This window comes from Zea mays, chromosome 1 (assembly GCF_902167145.1).
Source record: "Zea mays cultivar B73 chromosome 1, Zm-B73-REFERENCE-NAM-5.0, whole genome shotgun sequence".
NCBI lineage: Eukaryota > Viridiplantae > Streptophyta > Magnoliopsida > Poales > Poaceae > Zea > Zea mays.
Window position 1 is genome coordinate 80,408,732 of NC_050096.1, and position 20,931 is coordinate 80,429,662.

Below are 20,931 nucleotides of genomic sequence, written 5' to 3' on the forward strand. Positions count from 1 at the left end.
AATGTTTTTATTAGCCAAAGGCAGCTTCGGATGTAGCGGACTTAGTCCAGAAATGTGAAAATTGTCAGAAGTGCGCTAGAGACCAGAAACAACCTTCGTCTTTAACACAATTGATCCAACCTACTTGGCCATTGCAAAGATGGGGCCTCGATTTGTTAGGACCACTCCCACCAGCACAAGAAAATTTAAAATATGTTGTGGTAGTGGTGGAATATTTCTCGAAGTGGATCGAAGCTAAACCTCTAGCTACCATAACTTTGGCCACAGTCCAGAAGTTTTTCTGGCAAAATATTGTTTGTCGCTTCGGTGTGCCGAAGGCTATTACAGTCGACGATGGAACTCAATTCGATGCTGAAACGTTCAAAGTTTTTTGTGACCGAATTGGTACAAGAATACATTTTGCATCAGTAAGGCATCCAGAATCAAATGGGCTAGTAGAGAGAGAAAATGGAATTATAATGAAAGGAATAATGAAGTTAATCTTCAATCAGCCTTGAGGAAAGTGGCCAGATGAGTTAATCAAAGTGGTGTGGAGCCACAACTCTACTGTCTCAAGGTCAACAGGTTTTACTCCCTTCAAGCTTCTGTTCGGTGACGAAGCAATAACACCAGAAGAAGCAAGAACAGGATCAATAAGAACCACAGCTTCACCAGAGGATGAAACTGATTCTCAAATAACAAAAGACACTGTAGAAGGAACCAGACTTCGGGCCATAGAGCACATCAATAAGTATCAGGCCGAAACAATAAAATGGCGTGATAGGAAAGTTCGATTGAAGAATATCAAGCCAGGCCATTTGGTGCTTTGAAGGATAGCCAACCCAGCTACAGTGGCCAAGCTATAGCTGAAATGGGAAGGTCCTTTTCTGGTAGTATCTTCGTCAAGTCCCGGTTCTTAGAGATTGAAGGATATGGACGGCAACGACATACACAGATCTTGGAATGCGGATGAGCTTCGGCGATATTATGTGTAATTGATGTAATCTTTTTTATTTTCCTATGGCACCCTTTTCCTTTTAGGAGGGGAGAAAGGTTTTTAACGGGGCCATAGTTTGTAATTTTCATTCTTATTTAACCCTATGCAATACAAGGGCCAAAATCCCCCAAAAATGTAACATGTAATATCAGAATCTGCACCATCGAGTGCAAAAGAGGACAGGGAAAAGCTCAAAAGACATCCTTAAGGGGATGCAGAGTTGTAATCACTCCAAGGGTGACGAAGCTACAAAAGTCGTTCCTAAGGGAGCGCAGAGTAAGTTTCGAAGCTACAAAAGTCGTTCCTAAGGGAGCGCAGAGTAAGTCCCGAAGCTCAAAAGTCGTTCCTAAGGGAATGCAGAGCCAAATACCACTAAAATAGAAGGTGAAGAAGCTCCAAAGTCGTTCCTAAGGGGATGCAGAGCTTAAATGCCACCGAAATAGAAGGTGAAGAAGCTCCAAAGTCGTTCCTAAGGGAATGCAGAGCTTAAATGCCACCAAAATAGAAGGTGAAGAGACTCCAAAGTCGTTCCTAAGGGGATGCAGAGTCTGGGTAGTATGGCTTCGTGTGCGTTTAGGTCATACATTTGCATATTACATTACGTCATTCATTGCATTTATACAGACAATCATTAGACATTTGTAGGATCATCATCATCATGACATGAAGCACAAACGATAATATGAACAGAAATAGTCCGGTTTCGGCGACAAAGTGCTTCGTTGAACATGAAGAAGCTTCGTTTTAAACATGAATACATGCATCTTATGCAAGGAAATGCTTCGATGTGTACGAAAAGAAGGGAAGGTGTTTTTCGCCTTCGGCTCAAAAGTCACATGGATTTCGTCCACAGCAAAGCAATTTGCACATGGATGGAAAGGTAAAATTATATTACAAGGTATGGACAAATATATACAGTATTGAGTTCAACTCTTGATTACAATTTTTTGCAAAAATAATGCAAATATATTCTAAGCTCTATATAGGGCATAAAAGGAAGCTTCAACCCAGCAACCTTTGGAATGTGCTTTGGATTATTAACCTTCGGCACCGCCATCCTGCAGACAAACAATGGTATAAGGTAAAAGTGATGATAAAAATCAAGGCAAACAACATGTACAAGTTGCACACTGATTTAAGCAGATTCCGAGCTTCGTCTCCAGCCAACTCTCGTCCGCATTTAGCCCAAATTTGAGTAATGAATCTATTTCCGATACTTCAGGCTTCACCAGGAATATTAATCAAGTCTGATGGCGATAGGCTGAAGTTTGGCTTTACTATTTTTGCATGCGTGCATCCGGCCTTCAAGAATGCAGCAGCTGTGCCACGAGAAGCTAATAGAGCACAGAAGTCATCATGCCCAATTATTACTTCATAGAGCACAGAAGGTATCTGATATATCTTTAGACGAAGGGGTAATTTCTTTAGAACTAGCCCCAACCAAGCTGAAGACTCCTTTTAACCGTTGTACACAGCGGCTAGCAAATTCCAAGCATTTGTTCCGAAGATTCCTGCAGCTTCGTGTTTTTATCAGCTTCGACTTTACATCTCGCTTGCAGTCCCTTCTTCTCTTCTTCAAAGCACTCTGATTTTTTCTTTAATGTTGTTTGAGCTTGGAGAAGCTCCTTGTTTAACCTAGCATTTTCAGCTTGAAGCTCCATAAGGGAACCCTCCATTGCTTGAAGCAAGAAGTCCTTCTTTTCAAGAGAAGCTTCGCAATCTTTGATCTTGCTTTCCAAGCCCTCAATTATGATCTCATTTTTCTTATCTTCAAGGTCTTGTTGCATTCTCAATGCTTTGCTCAGCAGCATACTCTATGAAAATAAGTTGACTTCAGAAAATTTTAATTCATCACAAAGATAACAAAAATCTAGGCAAAAGAATTTTACCTTGAAATTGGAGTAAAAGAGGTTGCCGACGATATGTTGCCACTGGTAACCACTAATATCAGACTCTAGCTTCGAGAAACCGACACTCTTTGATAGAGTGCCGATTATTTTTGCCCTAGCTCGGTCGCGGATACACCAGAGGATTTCCTCATCCACTTCACCGAAGAGCATGGATCCCGGCTGGTACCCACAAGATTTTGCATATTCTTCCAGCTCCTCTTTCTCTGCCTCTGACAATTCTTAACCCCCCAGGAGCCGAAGGTCAAATTCTTTTCCTTTTGATGAAGTATCAGCAATTTCTTTATCTTTGCCAGGCACCGCGGCCACAATTTTCTCTGCGGTCGCAACTGCCTCCTCTGCGACCATATCTGATATCAGCTTGTCAATTCCTGACATTGTGCTCATAAGATTAGCAGCTTCGGCAACAGTTGCGGCTTCGACAGTAGTTTTAGATTCGGTAGTGGTCTCAACCTCGGTACTTGCAACAGACATCATTCTAGAAGTCGAGGCTAGAGGTGGTGTCCGCTCAATAGCGTGCATAACATTGACAATTCTTGGTTTCTTCTGACCTCCAGTCTTCTCCTTTATAGCCGAAGGTTGATCCTTCTTATGTAAAAGTTTTGTCAGTTCTGGTCTCAGAGGACTTAGCAGCTGGTTGGGCAAGGATTATGTCATTACCTTTAGAATTTCTGCTACTTCGGCAACAGAGGGCGTTGGAGTTTCTTCTCTTGCCTCAGCTACCTTTGGCTCCGGTACTTCAGGCTTCCTCTTTTTTGAGACTGCCGCCTTTGGCTCAGGACCAGATTTTGTCTTCTTTGCAATCTTCTCATCCTCCTTAACTAGTCTGGCAGCTTGTCTGTTTAAAATACTAACAATTCTCTTCCTTTTCAAACCTTCGGCACCCTTATCAAATCTTTCATAGTCTGGATATTCAAAATCTAGCGTGTCCATCACGCAATTCAACCTTCATTTTGGCCAGGTGCCGAAGGCAGCAGTCATTAGTTGGTCCTCCTTGGTATAATTACCAAGGATTTCGTTGCACATAGTTTCAATCATTTCTAGCCATTCTTGGCATGGCTTCTTGAACTCTTTCTCAAACTTGAACTGGTTGGGGAGCCGAACAAGTTCGTGCTTCTTGCCCACATCGTTCTTCTTGGGCATCCCCCAGCCACTAGAGGTCGGGAATACCCTGTTTGCCAAGAATTCCTGCACCAAATTCCTAGTACTGACCTCGGCCGCTACCACTCTAAACTCCACTTAGGCTACTTGGCATGGGGAGCCAAGCTGCATGTGGCACAAGGGCCTTGTCATTCCGAAGCTTAAAGTCAATGGACTCATAACCATACTCATCAGCTTCTCCCTCTTTTTCTCGTCTGCTTTCATGTAAAACCATTCACTCTTCCAACTAGTTGGCCACTTAGTGCGGTAGCTAAGAACTGGTGCCTTTGTATCCTTTCGATACGCAAAATTGTAACAGCCAAAATTTTCATGAAGGTCATCTGCCCTAGCCTTCGTCTGGTAATGCAGCTCGTGCACCCGACAGAAAGCTTCGACATTAGGACTCATCCCCTAGCTTCGGAGGGCCCAGATGTAGACACTAAGTCTAACAATTGCGTTGGGTGTCAATTGATGAAGGTATATTTCAAAATTCTTCAAAACCTCTCCTACCATATCATAGAGAGGGAACCGAAGCCCCGCCCTGAAGAAGCTTTTAAACACAATAACTTCATCATCCTTCGGCTCTGGAACCACTTCTTCGCCAGCAAAACGAACAAGCCTACTCTCGGCTTCTCCAAAGTAACCCAATTTTTTTCATTATAACCATATCATTTGTTGTCACAGTAGATCTACCAAAGTCAAGGTGACTAGGTTTTTCTGGGATCAAGATGGTGTAATCTTCTTCATCTTCATTACCACTTCCCTCTCCAACTGTGATTCCCTCAGCTTCGGCAGTCAGAATACCTTCGGCAACAGGCTCTTCTGATACAACAAGACCCGACTGCCTCATCACCTCTGATATTGGTGCCGTCTCAGTTACTTCGACCTCGTCTCCCTCGCGAGACACTCTAGCAGTTGATCGCACTATGGCCATTTTGATGTTTTCACTTTTTGACGAAGCTAAACTAAAATGATGAAGCATTTGCTTGAGAGCGCAATGCAGAAAGCTTTGGCTATGGTTAAATTTTTTAACAACACAACAATGTGATGGCAATGAATGCTATGGTAACTCCTCACAAATCTGTTTGTTTATATAGTGTCGCAGGGGGGAAGGTGAACCACCAGGCCGCTCGCACTCGCTGAACGGTGGACCGTCCGACACCTAGAATATTATAATCGTTTCTCGGCAACGAGCTCAGGGAAGGTGCGAAAGTTGCCTAGAGGGGGGTGAATAGGCAAGTGGAAACTTTTTCAACAAAAACTAGAAACGAATTGGGTAAAACCGGTTCAACCGGTGTCAAAACCGGTTTAGCCGGTTTGCATGAGCTAAACTAAAGAATGAGATATAAACTGAATTAATCTCGAAATTCACCCAGTTAACTTTGGAAATGAGATGTTCTAGTTGATCCACAGGGTTCAAATTAGTAGATCTGAGAAGGGAACTTCTCAAAATCCACACACCAAAAATATATAAACAAATCTTTCATGCAATGGCGAGAGAACGAAGAACACAAACAAACACAATGAACAAGAACACAAGAGACACAAGATTTATCCCGAGTTACGGTCACACCACCAAGGTGCCCTACTTCCTCGTTGAGGCGCCCACAAAGAGCCGGGTCTCTTTCAACCCTAATCCTCCATTTGCCGACCACAAAGGTCAAGCTCACACACTAATCTATGCTCAAACGAGTGGGTAATACAAACTTTCTTGTGGTCTTCCACAAGATTTGGAGACTCACAAGAGACACCTAGTCGTCTATGAGCTAGAAGCTCCAAGAGTAATGAATCCACAAAGAACTCGATGTAGTACCAAAGCTCGAATGAAGAAGAGCAAGAGAGATTTGGAGATGAAGCACAAAAACTGCAGCTCTCAAACTCACTCAAAGATTTCTCTCCAAAGATTTGAAATGGGAGAGGCAAGAGATGTGTGTGAGAGAGTGGGAGGTGTTCTTCAAGTTAGAAATGAAGTTTGGGTCGTGCTCTTGTGTGGGGAGAGAGGTAGGAGTGAGTATATATAGGTGGGGCTTCCAAACTAGCCGTTGGGCTGATTTTGGCTGTGGAGGACCGGTTGAACCACCCCTAAGACCGGTTCAACCGCCTGGGGCAGCTGACAGTCAGTCAGACTGGCAGACTGCAGGTTAGACTGCAAAAATAGGTCCTGACACCAGTTGAACCGCCCTTAGGGCCGGTTCAACCGCCTGGGGGACAGACTGGCAGTCAGTCTGCCAGTCAGGAGGTCAGACCGGCCAGGTGACCCTGACACCGGTTAAACTGCCCCTAGGGCCGGTTCAACCGGTTTTGACTAGTGAGGTCTGAAAAAAAAACCGATTGAACTTTCCTTGGACCCCGGTTGAACCTCTCTGGACCCCGGTTGAACTTTTCCTGGACCCCGGTTGAACCTCTCTGGACCCCGGTTGAACTTGCCTTGGACCCCGGTTGAACCTGCCTCGGCCCCAGTTGAAGTTGAAGTTCAGCTGGAGTTGAGAAAGCTCAACTCAGCTGAAGTTTAGCTCAACTGCAGCTGAAGCAGCTCAACTCAGCTGAAGTTTAGCTCAACTGCAGCTGAAGCAGCTCAACTCAGCTGAAGTTTAGTTCAGCTGAAAAGCTCAGCTGCAGTTTAAGAAGTTCGACTGCTTTTCAACAAGAACACTCTAGGTTTCTCAAACCTAACCACATTCAACCATAGAATTTTAAAGATATTTTTGGTTTTCAAAAAATAGCTTTTCAATATAGATGCTTGAGCTTTGGCAAACACCAACCTTCTTTTTGGATCCCCCTTTATAGTACGATGATTCGTATACTCAAATTAAATAAAATTAATAAAGTAAACTCCTTGATTAATTGGTGTCTCATGTGTGATTTCTCCATGGCGTTGGTTCATAAGGATCACAAACATCTTTGTCTCACCTTTTGAAGCAAACACAAATCAAACCATGTGACTTGTACCATATCACCATATATGAATTCAAATCATGGCTTCAAGTCACCTTATTGATGCATCAACATGTTATAACTCTTCATAGCTAATTAGTTCATCGACTTAGTGCAAGTACTCCCTTCTTCACCTTAGCCATGGTACCTCGGTCCACAAGCCGTCGATTGGCCTTCACCTTTGCTTAGTTCCTCGAAGCCCTTTCCTTGCTATCTTCACCCTATCAAGCCATTCTTGAGTCACATCATATTGAACATCCATTGAGAGAATCATTTCTTCAATATTGTGAGCCTTGCTTGAATGTCTTCTAGATATAACTGTTAAGATTAATCAAGCTCTAATTTGATTCTCATAGAAGCATATATGGACTGATAGTAATATGGTCAAGCCAATTCACGATTCCTCATATCTTATTCACTTTGGCTTGACCAATCCTCTTAATCACTTCATCCTCTATTCTGATCATATGTATGTAGTGATTTCTCAGGTCTTGTCCATATATTCAAACCAATATAGAGATCATATTACATCCATTTGCATTGTCTCATTGGTTATTTAACCTCGTGTTGAACCTTTGTTCACTGATCATTATACACTATTCAAGTATGTTCATCATAGTGAATTTCCTGTTCAACACTTAGCAAACTCGTTAGACCTTTAAATGTGTTGTTATCCAAATCACCAAAACTCACAAAAGGGATAATGCACTTTCAATCTCCCCCTTTTTGGTGATTGATGACAACACATTTAAAGCTTACATAAGATTTGATAAATAATATTTTGAATCCTATGATATAGTTTCCTCCCCCTAAATATGTGCATTTCAAAAAATACCAATTTTGTACTCAAATGCCAAAAGCACATATTTGGGTCAAAGTATAGACAACTTATATCATACAATTCATGGGGTGCAGTGTGTCATAAAATAAATGCGATGCTCATGACATAGTATGCACTAATCAATTTTCTACATCTTATGTTTTTCTTATGACTTCCCCTTTTGTTAATTATTTCTCCCCTTTTTAAAGTCTTTTAACACTTAGTTACATAAGACAAAAGGGTAGAAATTATGATTAAGCAAGATGGGAACACACTATTATGAAAAGGGTCCTTAGATGGCACAAAGGTAATGGAGAAGTGACATGAAGTGATCTACCTTTGCATTTTACCTTTTCAAGGGGAGTTCCAAACTTGTGTTAGATTTACAATTCATTTGCAAGCTCTTGTTGGTATAGTTGTGACTTATGTCCAAGATATCAAATGAAGATTGTCCTACTAGATTGAAGGTGAAACTTGATACCTAGTGTCTAGATGTCACCTAGCATTTTCTTATCACAACAAGAGGCAACATGAAAATTGCACAAGTATGGATTATACAACTAGTGATCATGTACAAAAATATCAATTGAAAAACACTAATTGATACAATTTGATAGATAAACATATCACTAATTTCATATTACATTAAGTTTTCCTCAAGTTTTATTGCACAGATATATATGTATTCAATTGATACCTATTGAGAGTACTTATTGTGACGGAACCCCTCAAGTCATTAGGCCCACCTACAGTTGTCCTTGTCCCACGGACCTCAGGCAACCCTGCAGGTGCCCCTGAATCACTTGACAAGTTCGGTATCTGCTTTCTTTACCTTTCCCAAGAGCGTTTCACCCGTCACGCAGACATTATAACACATCGGAGGTACGAAAATGCGGAAGCAATTACAATAACTTACCTTATATTAAAAGTAAGAAAGAGTTATAATATTACAGACCAGAAACAAATATAGGAGTGCTGAGTATTATTATTAGAAACCATGGGAGGCAAAAACCCCTCCCGATAAGTTTTAAACAAAAGTTTTTATGGAGGATCCTTTCCTCCCGAAGCTTTACTCCTGGTTTTCCTCCTTGGGCACCACCTTTGAACAAAAGCAGCAAAAGTTTGCCGCTTCTTCACCTAAAACCACATGGGACAAAGCCATGAGTACGAAGTGTACTTTCGCAAGACTTACCCGACAAAGTAAAAGACTCTCAAGGATATGTTGGCTTTAAGGGAGTCAAGGTAAGGCTTATCAATAGTCAATGACTCTGTTTGCAGAAATGCTTACTAGTAGTGGATCCTTAAAAATCCAAATTTTAATTGTCAGGTTAAGTAAGATTACCTACATCTAGAGTTCTTTCTACCCTAGTTCAATCACTTGACCTGCACTAACCAGTTTCTTTAACAACCCTTCATCTTTACTGGCTTTCTACGTATACGGCAGTGACCAAGTCTTCATAACCACAAAGGTACGGCGATCCAAATCGATTATACTCAGCTGAGGATCTCCAATCACACGACATATGTAGCACTTAACCCTTGCATATGTCAACTCGCCACCGGGGTTCTTAAGACCAGATCAGGTTCACGCCAACCGAGAGCACAGATACACCACCGTCCAGCATCTTGCCACGGAGGGTACACGCTACTCTCGCTATCTCTCCACTCTGATTGTGTGGTATCTTATTCTGTTATTAGTCTGCCCGATGCAAAGCTTACCCTTGACGAGGCATGTGACCAGTTAAAGGGTCCTCGGTCAGCAAGCCTACATCGAGACGGTCCTTAATCGACTCAAACGGAGACACTACACTGAGACTCTCTTCTCGTGCAAGTCACCCGCCCGGTCTCAGCTTAATCATTTCCAACCCAAAGTTTGGTACCTGGCAGAGGTACATCTTTTCCGATGTTGAACCCATCATGGCCATGATGGATCCACCATCAATTTTTATTTTCGAAAACATCCCACCCACTTTGCAACATCATCTTTTGAGAAAACAAAACATTTTTGTTTTTCTAAAGCAAAGCTAAGCATAAGGAAAACATTTTGTAAAACAGGGATTTAGGAAATAATCAAGTCCAAGGAAGGAGATGCAGCAATAGTTTAGCACACAACTCCTATTACCTAATGCATCAAGTAAGTGAGAAAGATTTTAAAAGGAACAAGGAGGTGGCAAATGCACCGGGGCTTGCCTTATGTTACTGGTGAATCAGGCTCGGTTCCGCCGATATCAAAATAGAAACAGTTGCTTGATTGATGTTCCTCGGGTGGTGGTGAAGTCTTCGCTTCTTCGACTTCTACTTCTTCTTCGTTTTCTAAACATAATCATACATAATAATGAATGCCCATGTAATGCTCATGAGAGTGCAAAGATAATAAAAGTTTATTATCTAAAGTCTTGAATACAACTTTCCTTCATGGATCTCCGAGAACTTAGGGTTTTCGGAGTCAATAGTGAAGTTCACAGGGTAGGGGGGCTAGGGTTTTGGGTTCTAAGTATCAAACATGGTCCAAATCATACCAAACTTTACACAAGGCTTATAAATATTATTTAAAGTTTGTCCTAAAAATTTAGTGAATTTTTTATTTCTTATTTATTTTCTAAAAATCCAGAAACATGGTCCTGGGCTGTTTTAAATACTCTATAATTTTCCTTTTGGACTAAAAATCATGAAACTATTTTTATTAAATTCTATGGAAAATTAGAAACCTGGCAAAATTGGTTTGGTATTTTTATCATTTTTCTATAATTTTCTAGAATTGTTTTAGCTCTGGCAGAAAAGGAAAAAGAAAAACTATGAATAGTTCTGGACCGAATTCGGCCCAGGTCGGCCCAATTACAGGCGGGAACGCGCGCGCCCGCGCCCACGTGTAGATTTTGCAAGGAAGTCCCTGTCTTTTGGCATAACCCGAAAGAGTCCAAGACACTATTTTAGACAGTCACTGACACTTTCAAATCAACCCTCGAACTCCTATGTCTTCACAGAGTCCAGTCCACAACGATGGACGGCGACACACCGATCACCGGCGTGCTCGTACTGGCCGATTTACGTAGTGACCAGCGCTCTCCGTCGACTGGCACCAAATTCACACCTCAACCGAAGTTTCCCCTAAATCAATTTCACTAATGGCGCACTAAAACGCCCTAACCACGGTGACCGTATGGGCAACGGAAGAACACGGGCGTTCACGGCAACCCAGGGCGGTCTAGTTCAATCAAAGGGGTTGTGAAGCTTGAGGAGGACCTAAGGACGCTAGAACAAATGACCAGAGCGCTTGAACGAACCTGGGGCAAGCTGGCCACAACAAGGGCAAACCGAGCGATGTTCTTGAGTGGGTTGGGGGAAATACGAAATTGGAGCTCTCTGGTGGAGGATCTGTGGTGTGGGTGGGTGCGCTAGCTGCTTGAATACATGATGGAGCCGAGGACGGGCTCAATTTATAGGCTGCTGGCTGAAGATGGATGAGATTCACCGAGCTGTGACTACGCTAGCGAGCTCATCCGCGCGGTAGAGCCACGACGAAAGTCTGGTGGCCGCCGATTAACCGGGTAGCGCCACCTCCACGTTTTAACACCATGTTGTGGAAGACCTTTACCGCGGCCGCTGACCCATCCCTGACCACGGTGGCGTTCTTATCGCCGGCGAGATCTTTTCTGTAGTCCGATGAACAGTGCACCAAATTCAGTTAAAATTCGCCTAACAGCCCATCTTCATATCAGAATATCTCCAAATTTCTCATGGTACCAAGACCAAACACCTATAGCAAAGTTGTTCCTCTACAATGGATCTACAACTTTGCTACATCGACCCAGGGCAAATTCTTTGAATTTCTAGATTTGCAGAGCTCCAAAGTTTGCCCTGATCAACTGTTTTTCAGACTTAGTTATAGGGTCACAAAAGTGGTGTTTTTGCAAATAGGCCCAAAACCTAGGGTTTAAGTTGCAAATCCACATATTTGTGAACCATATGACCTAAGACACCTTACTTTCATAGTTTTTGCACTTTAGGTTTTGCACTTTAGTCCAAAAGTGTACTAATTTTGCACTTAGCCCCCTGGGGTTTAAGTTTAGGGCTTTCTAGGGTTCTTTTTAGGGTTTGTGGTACTTTTAGGGTTCTAATGCCACTTTAGTCCACTCATGGTGATATTTTATGATTATTATAACTAGGCTTTGGAGTTTTCTCTTGGTTAAACTTTGGTTACCCCTTTAAGCCCAATCTAGGGTTAAGTACTCTACCCTAGGGTTTTGTTCACAAAATGTCATATCAATACAACTTGTTTGAAATTTTTGCCTAGTGAATGCACTCTAGGTGTGACAAACACATGATATGCCAATGCTTATGATGTTATGCTCAGGTTTTAGTGGCAGTAACACCAGGGGTGTTACATCCTTCCCCCCATAAAAGAATCTCGTCCCGAGATTAAAAGTCCTAGGGCAAGTAATGGAATAGGAAATGGTTCACTCTTTTATTTCCTTATTCTTGGTACAAGGCAGGGGTGGTTTGGGGCTCATTCTCTTATTACAACAATTGTATACACTTTACAAATTACATGAGGCTAAAAAGCCTGGGAAATTCTTTTCTAAAAAGTCACGAGTTTCCCATGTAGCCTCATCTTCCGAATGCTGGTTCCACTGTATCTTGTAAAATTTGAGAGTTCTTCTTTGGGTAATTCTGTCCTTTTGATCCAAGACTCGAATAGGGTGCTCTGAATATGCCAAGTCTGGTTCTAAGGCAACATCCTTTACTTCAATGGTTCGATCGGGAACCCGAAGACACTTCTTCAATTGCAACACGTGGAACACATTATGTACAGCAGACAAGGTTTCGGGTAGCTGAAGTCGGTATGCCACTGGTCCATATCTTTCGAGGATAAGAAAAGGACCAATGTATCGAGGTGCAAGTTTCCCTTTTACCCCAAAACATGTTACCCCCTTCATTGGTGAAACTTTCAAATAGACATAATCTCCCACTAGAAAATACAAGGGCATCCGTCGTTTGTCTGCATAACTCTTCTGACGAGCTTGAGCTTTCTTCAAATTATGAATTATTCGCTGAACTTTTTCTTCGGTCTCCTTTACCATATCTGGCCTGAAGAAACTCCTTTCACCTGGTTTAGACCAGTTTAACGGAGTACAACACCGTCGGCCATACAAAGCTTCGAAGGGTGCCATCTTAATGCTTTCTTGATAGCTATTATTGTATGAGAACTCCGCTAATGGTAAACAATCATCCCATTTTTGTGGGAATTCTAGAGCACAAGCTTGCAACATGTCCTCAAGTATTTGATTCACCCTCTCAGTCTGCCCACTGGTTTGAGGATGATAGGCCGAACTATGGAGCAACTTAGTATCCAAAGCCTTGTGAAGTTCTTCCCAAAATTTGGACACAAATTGTGGTCCACGATCCGACACTATAGTCTTTAGAACACCATGCAAACTGAGAATACAGGCAATATATAACTCTGCATATGTAGCCACTTTATACTTCACCCTAACTGGAAGGAAGTGGGCGATCTTTGTAAGTCGATCAACAATGACCCAGATGGAATCATATCCTTTTGCTATCCTGGGCAATCCCACAATCAAGTCCATACTTATATCCTCCCATTTCCATGTAGGAACGGGTAAAGATTGTAATGGACCCGTAGCTTTCAGGTGTATGGCCTTGACACGTCTACAGGTGTCACATCGTGCCACATAGCGTGCAATCTCGATTTTCATCTTTGTCCACCAATAATGCTGTTTTAGATCATGATACATCTTAGTGCTTTCGGGATGAATAGAATAGCGACGAAGATGTGATTCATCCAAAATTTGCTGGCGGATTACTTCATTCTTTGGCATAATTATGCGGTTGTTGAACCATACAATGCCTTGATTGTCTTTCCTGAAACATGTGGCTCTTCCGGCCTTTATCTTCTCATGGATGTGTTTCGTACCCTCATCATTCTTTTGAGCATCAATTATCCTTTGTAAAAGGACTGACTCAAGCTTTAGTTGATTTAAGGCTCCATGTTGGATCACTCCCAGGTTTAACTTCTCCATCTCCTAGCATAGTGTAATGTCAGAGATCTTCATGGTAAAACAGTGACAAGAAGCCTTGCGGCTGAGTGCGTCTGCCACAACATTGGCCTTGCCTGGGTGATAATGAATTTCCAATTCATAGTCCTTAATAAGCTCGAGCCATCGCCTCTGTCTCATGTTCAATTCTGACTGGGTGAAGATATACTTCAAGCTTTTATGATCTGTATAAATGTGACAGATATTCCCCAGCAGATAATGACGCCAGATTTTTAGGGCATGAACCACTGCAGCTAACTCCAGATCATGAGTTGGATAATGTTCCTCATGCCGGCGCAACTGCCTTGAAGCATAAGCTATTACTCGGCCTTCTTGCATTAGAACACAGTCGAGACCACTGCCTGATGCGTCACAATACACATCAAAGGGTTTTTCAATATCTGGTTGAGCCAATACCGGAGTAGTGGTTAATAATACCTTCAACTGTTCAAAGGATTCATTGCACTTTGCTGACCAATTAAATTTAGTATCATTCTTCAATAAACTTGTGATTGGTTTCACAAGCTTAGAAAAATCTGGAATGAATCGGCGGTAATAACTAGTCAGTCCAAGGAAACTTCGGACTTGATGTACAGTGGTTGGGGGTTTCCACTCCAAAATATCCTTGACTTTGCTGGGATCCACCGCAATCCCCTTAGCAGATAATACATGTCCCAGAAATTGGATTTCTTCCAACCAGAACGCGCACTTACTGAACTTAGCATATAATTGGTGCTCTCTTAAGCGTGTCAACATGATCCATAAATGCCGAGCATGCTCCTCTTCATTCTTGGAATATATTAAGATATCATCAATGAATACCACCACAAACTTATCCAGCTCGGGCATGATACCGAGTTCATAAGATAGGCGAAGTGGGCAGGATCATTTGTTAGTCCGAAAGACATAACCAGATATTCAATTAAACCATACCGTGTAGTGAATGCGGTCTTTGGTATATCTTCGGGTCAGATACGGATCTGATGATAGCCTGATCTGAGGTCAATCTTAGAGAAGACCCTTGCTCCAGTTAGTTGATCAAATAGAATGTCAATCCATGGAAGAGGGTACTTATTTTTGATGGTAACCTCATTAAGGGGTCTATAATCCACGCACATCTGTAGTGTTTGATCCTTCTTCTTGACAAAGATGGCTGGACATCCCCATGGTGATGAGCTTGGTCGGATGAATCCTTTTTCCAGTAGATCTTGTAATTGGGTCTTGAGCTCTACCAATTCATTTGGAGGCATTCGGTATGACCTTCTAGAAATAGGAGTTGTACCGGGCTTCAACTCAATCACAAATTCTACATCTCTTTCTGGAGGCAATCCAGGTAAATCTTCTGGAAAAATGTCTGGGAACTCACATACTACCAGAATATCTTGGATCTCCAGTAGAATAACTTCATATACCCTACCAATTGGTTTAGCTACGGGGATGGTTAAGAGAATCTCTTCTTGTCCATAATTCAATCTGATAGTTCTCAATTCAGTGTTGAGAATAGCTTTATGTTGGGCCAACCAATTCATGCCCAGAATTACATCTATATCTTGGCCTTTGAGAACAATCATATTAGTAGGAAAGTCCCGTTCAGCCAATGTTACGGGCACTTGAAAAGCCACTTCTTTAGTAAATATTTGTCCCCCAGGCGAATGAATTTTAAACCCTTCCCTTGATTCATGGTATGGAATGCAATATTGCTCCACAAACTTCTTGCTTATGAAAGTATGTGAAGCGCCAGAATCAAAAAGAATAATTGTAGGGTGATTGACCACTAGAAACGTACCCATCATAACCGGTTCGCCTTCCAGTGTTGTGCCCACTTGAGTATAATAAATTCGTCCCGTTTTCCTTGTATTTCTGCCCGCGGTATTGTTTGCCGCATTTCCCTTTCCTTGAGCAGAATTCCTAGAACTCTGCTGATTACTTGATCGATTTTGCTTCGGGTATGGACAGTCCTTGATAAAGTGTCCGGACTTTCCACAGTTGAAGCAGCCAGTTGAAGAGCTTGGGAGGGTAGGGAAACGAATACCAGTGGCACCCGGCTGAGCGGTTGAAGTAGGGGCAGTGGCGGGGCGAATGAAGATCAGTTGCTTGAAAGGGTAGGAGGGTGGACGCGGTGAAGAGCAATTCGAATTAAAAGGTCGGATTACCAACCTTTGTCTTTTCTCAGACCCCTGACTGGGCCTGTCGCCTCCGTAACCCTTGGATTTTCCAGAGCCTGCATGTTTAGCCTCGACTGCTAGTGCAGTACTAACAGCCCTTCCGTAGGAAAGATCAATGCAGGTGGCCATCTTTCATTGCATTCGGTCATTAAGGCCTCTCATGAAGCAATTTCTCTTCTTTAAATCCGTGTTTACTTGATCGATAGCATATTGGGACAAGTGGTTGAATTTATTGAGATACTGAGTAACAGTATCCCCACCTTGTTTCAGCTTCATAAACTCCTCCTGCTTCATGTGGAGCACCCTTCAGGTATATAGTGCTCCCGGAAAGCCAACTTGAACTCATCCCAAGTTATTTGATAACCAGCCGGTTGAACGGCTACAAAATTTCCCCACCAGGTACTGGCAGGACCGCACAATTGTTGTGCTGCGAATAAGGGGTTTTGAATCTCCATGCACTGGAGAAGCCCGAACTTCTGCTCGATAACGCGGATCCACTCATCCGCTTCTAGAGGATCTTCCACCTTGACGAACAATGGAGGGCGTGTCTCGGAGAAATCCAAATACGATGTTTCACAGGGTCCTTGCTGATATGCTCGCCCGCCTTGTTGTTGTAATTGTTGACCCACCATTTCTCATAGAAAGCGGGTGTTGTCGGCCGTAGCGTTAACCAAGGCAGTGATGGCCTCAGCTAACGTTGGAGATACTGGGGGTGGGTTCGAAGTTGTTTCCCTCCCACGGGAGGTCCCTGCTCCATCCTGTGCACGAGTCTTGGATGGCATCTGAGGCAACAAACATTTGAAAGAATATAACATGCCAAAGGAAACCATCCATTTTACATTACTAAAAAGGGTAATGTTACAGACTCGAATTTTTACAACAGGATTACACTACCTATTATACATTACTACTACTTCTACACTATACTATTCTTGCTTCTTGTCACTTTTAGTAGCCTCGTTGTCGGAAGTAGGAGACCATTCATCCACCAACTTCATAGAGGGAGGAGGCCTGAAAAGGTCTAGTTCACCACCCAAGGCTTCTCTCGCTGTCCCAGAAGGTCCGGCTTCTATCCCGACAGGATCCGCAGGTACGTTGGGGTGCAGTTGGGAATACAATACATGAACTTCTTCATGTAGTGTATTAGAATACACTTGCAAGTGGTGTATGGCGGTGCTAAGCTCCTCCATGCGGGCTCGAGCTTTAGCTTCCTTAACCCAAGCAAGCAAACATGAGTTAACCGCCCAGTCGAGCGCTAGATCTCGTTCCGCGAGCTGATCTTGTAGGTGGCGGATGTCTGTTCTTAATTCGTTTATTCTTTCACCATCCGCGACTCATACGTCGTTCCTGCGACGGAGTTCTGATCGAAGCTGATCAACTTGGGCTTCCAGATCCCCAATTGGATCGTTGCTACCACTGCTACTATCTTCATGCCGTGGGGCAAGTTGATGACGGGGTACGCCAATCGGCCCGGTAGACTTGCGCGCGGCAGCATTTCTTAAGGGGAAATCTTATTAGCATAGTTTTTAGCATGATGCATGAGTAATTACAGAATCAACCTTAGTTGATTCACACCTTCTATATGTTGCACTCTAATATCTGGTCCTTCAAATAAGTACTCAGAAGGTGGTTAGATAAGAAGGAAAGAATTTTTCTAGATGAGTCTTTGTAAATTCTTTTTGAAAATGCCTCATAACCTCTACAGAGATGGGCTTCGCTCCGATACCAGCTGTGACGGAACCCCTCAAGTCATTAGGCCCACCTACAGTTGTCCTTGTCCCACGGACCTTAGACAACCCTGCAGGTGCCCCTGAATCACATGACAAGTTTGGTATCTGCTTTCTTTACCTTTCCCAAGAGCGTTTCACCCATCACGCAGACATTATAACACATCGGAGGTACGAAAATGCGGAAGCAATTACAATAACTTACCTTATATTAAAAGTAAGAAAGGGTTATAATATTATAGACCAGAAACAAATATAGGAATGTTGAGTATTATTATTACAAACCATGGGTGGCAAAACCCCCTCCCGATAAGTTTTAAACAAAAGTTTTTATGGAGGATCCTTTCCTCCCAAAGCTTTACTCCGGGTTTTCCTCCTTGGGCACCACCTTTGAACAAAAGCAGCAAAAGTTTGCCGCTTCTTCACCTAAAACCACATGGGACAAAGCCCTGAGTACGAAGTGTACTTTCACAAGACTTACCCAACAAAGTAAAAGACTCTCAAGGATATGCTGGCTTTAAGGGAGTCAAGGTAAGGCTTATCAATAGTCAATGACTCTGTTTGCAGAAATGCTTACTAGTAGTGGATCCTTAAAAATCCAAATTTTAATTGTCAGGTTAAGTAAGATTACCTACATCTAGAGTTCTTTCTACCCTAGTTCAATCACTTGACCTGCACTAACCAGTTTCTTTAACAACCCTTCATCTTTACTGGATTTCTACGTATAGGGCAGTGACCAAGTCTTCATAACCGCGAAGGTACGGTGATCCGAATTGATTATACTCAGCTGAGGATCTCCAATAACACGACATATGTAGCACTTAACCCTTGCATATGTCAACTCGCCACCGGGGTTCTTAAGACCAGATCAGGTTCACGCCTACCGAGAGCACAGATACACCACCATCCAGCCTCTTGCCACAGAGGTGCACGCTACTCTCACCATCTCTCCACTCCTATTGCGTGGTATCTTATTCTGGTATTAGTCTTCCCGAGGCAAAGCTTACCCATGATGAGGCATGTGACCAGTTAAAGGGTCGTCGGTCAGCAAGCCTACAACGAGATGGTCCTTAATCGACTCAGATGGAGACACTACATCGAGACTCTCTTCTCGTGCCAGTCACCCGCCCGGTATTAGCTTAATCATTTCCAACTCAAAGTTTGGTACCTAGCAGAGGTACATCTTCTCCGATGTTGAACCCATCATGGCCATGATGGATCCACCATCAAGTTTTATTTTCGAAAACATCCCACCCACTTTGCAACATCATCTTTTGAGAAAACAAAACATTTTTGTTTTTCTAAAGCAAAGCTAAGCATAAGGAAAACCTTTTGTAAAACAGGGATTTAGGAAATAATCAAGGCCAAGGAAGGAGATGCAGCAATAGTTTAGCACACAACTCCTATTACCTAATGCATCAAGTAGGTGAGAAAGATTTTAAAAGGAACAAGGAGGTGGCAAATGCACCGGGGCTTGCCTTGTGTTACTGGTGAATCAGGCTCGGTTCCGCAGATATCAAAATAGAAACAGTTGCGTGATTGATGTTCCTCAGGTGGTGGTGAAGTCTTCGCTTCTTTGACTTCTACTTCTTCTTCGTTTTCTAAATATAATCATACATAATAATGAATGCCCATGTAATGCTCATGAGAGTGCAAAGATAATAAAAGTTTATTATCTAAAGACTTGAATACAACTTTCCTTCACAGATCTCCGAGAACTTAGGGTTTCCGGAGTCAATAGTGAAGTTCATAGGGCAAGGGGGCTAGGGTTTTGGGTTCTAAGTATCAAACATGGTCCAAATCATACCAAACTTTACACAAGGCTACTAAATATTATTTAAAGTTTATCCTAAACATTTAGTGAATTTTGGATTTATTATTTATTTCTAAAAATCCAGAAACATGGTCTAGGTCTGTTTTAAATACTCTATAATTTCCCTTTTGGACTAAAAATCATGAAACTATTTTTATTAAATTCTATGGAAAATTAGAAACCTGGCAAAATTGGTTTGGTATTTTTATCATTTTTCTACAATTTTCTAGAATTGTTTTAGCTCTGGCAGAAAAGGAAAAAGAAAAACTATGAATAGTTCTAGACCGAATTTGGCCCAGGTCAGCCCAATTACGGGTGGGAACGCGCGCGCCCGCGCCCGCGTGTAGATTTTGCAAGGAAGTCCCTGTCTTTTGGCATAACCTAAAAGAGTCCAAGACACTATTTTAGACAATCACTAACACTTTCAAATCAACCCTCGAACTCCTATGTCTTCACAGAGTCCAGTCCACGACGTTGGACAGCGACACACCGATCACCGGCGTGCCCATACTGGCTGATTTACGCAGTGACCGACGCTCTCCGTCGGCTGGCACCCAATTCACACCTCAACCGAAGTTTCCCCTAAATCAATTTCACTAATGGCACACTAAAATGCCCTGACCACGGTGACCGTATGGGCAACAGAAGAACACGGGCATTCACGGCAACCCAGGGCGGTCTAGTTCAATCAAAGGGGTCGTGAAGCTTGAGGAGGACCTAAGGACGCTAGAACAAACGACCAGAGCGCTTGAACGAACCTGGGGCAAGCTGGCCACGACAAGGGCAAACCGAGCGATGTTCTTGAGTGGGTTGGGGGAAATGCAAAATTGGAGCTCTCTGGTGGAGGATCTGAAGTGTGGGTGGGTGCGCTAGCTGTTTGAATACATGACGGAGCCGAGGACGGGCTCAATTTATAGGCTGCTGGCCGGAGATGGATGAGATTCACCGAGCTGTGACTGCGCTGGCGAGCTCACCCGTGCGGGAGAGTCACGGCAAAAGTCCGGTGGTCGCCGATTAACCGGGTAGCGCCACCTCCACGTTTTAACGCCACATTGCGGAAGACCTTTACAGCGGCCGCCGACCCATCCCCAACCGCGGTGGCATTCTTATCGCCGGTGAGATCTTTTCTGCAGTCCGATGAACAGTGCCGCAAATTCAGTTAAAATTCGCCGGACAGCCCATCTTCAGATCAGAATATCTCCAAATTTCTCATGGTACCAAGACCAAACACCTATAGCAAAGTTGTTCCTCTACAATGGATCTGCAACTTTGCTACATCGACCCAGGGCAAATTCTTTGAATTTCTCAATCTGTAGAGCTCCAAAGTTTGTCATGATCAACTGTTTTTCAGACTTAGTTATAGGGTCACAAAAGTGGTGTTTTTGCAAAT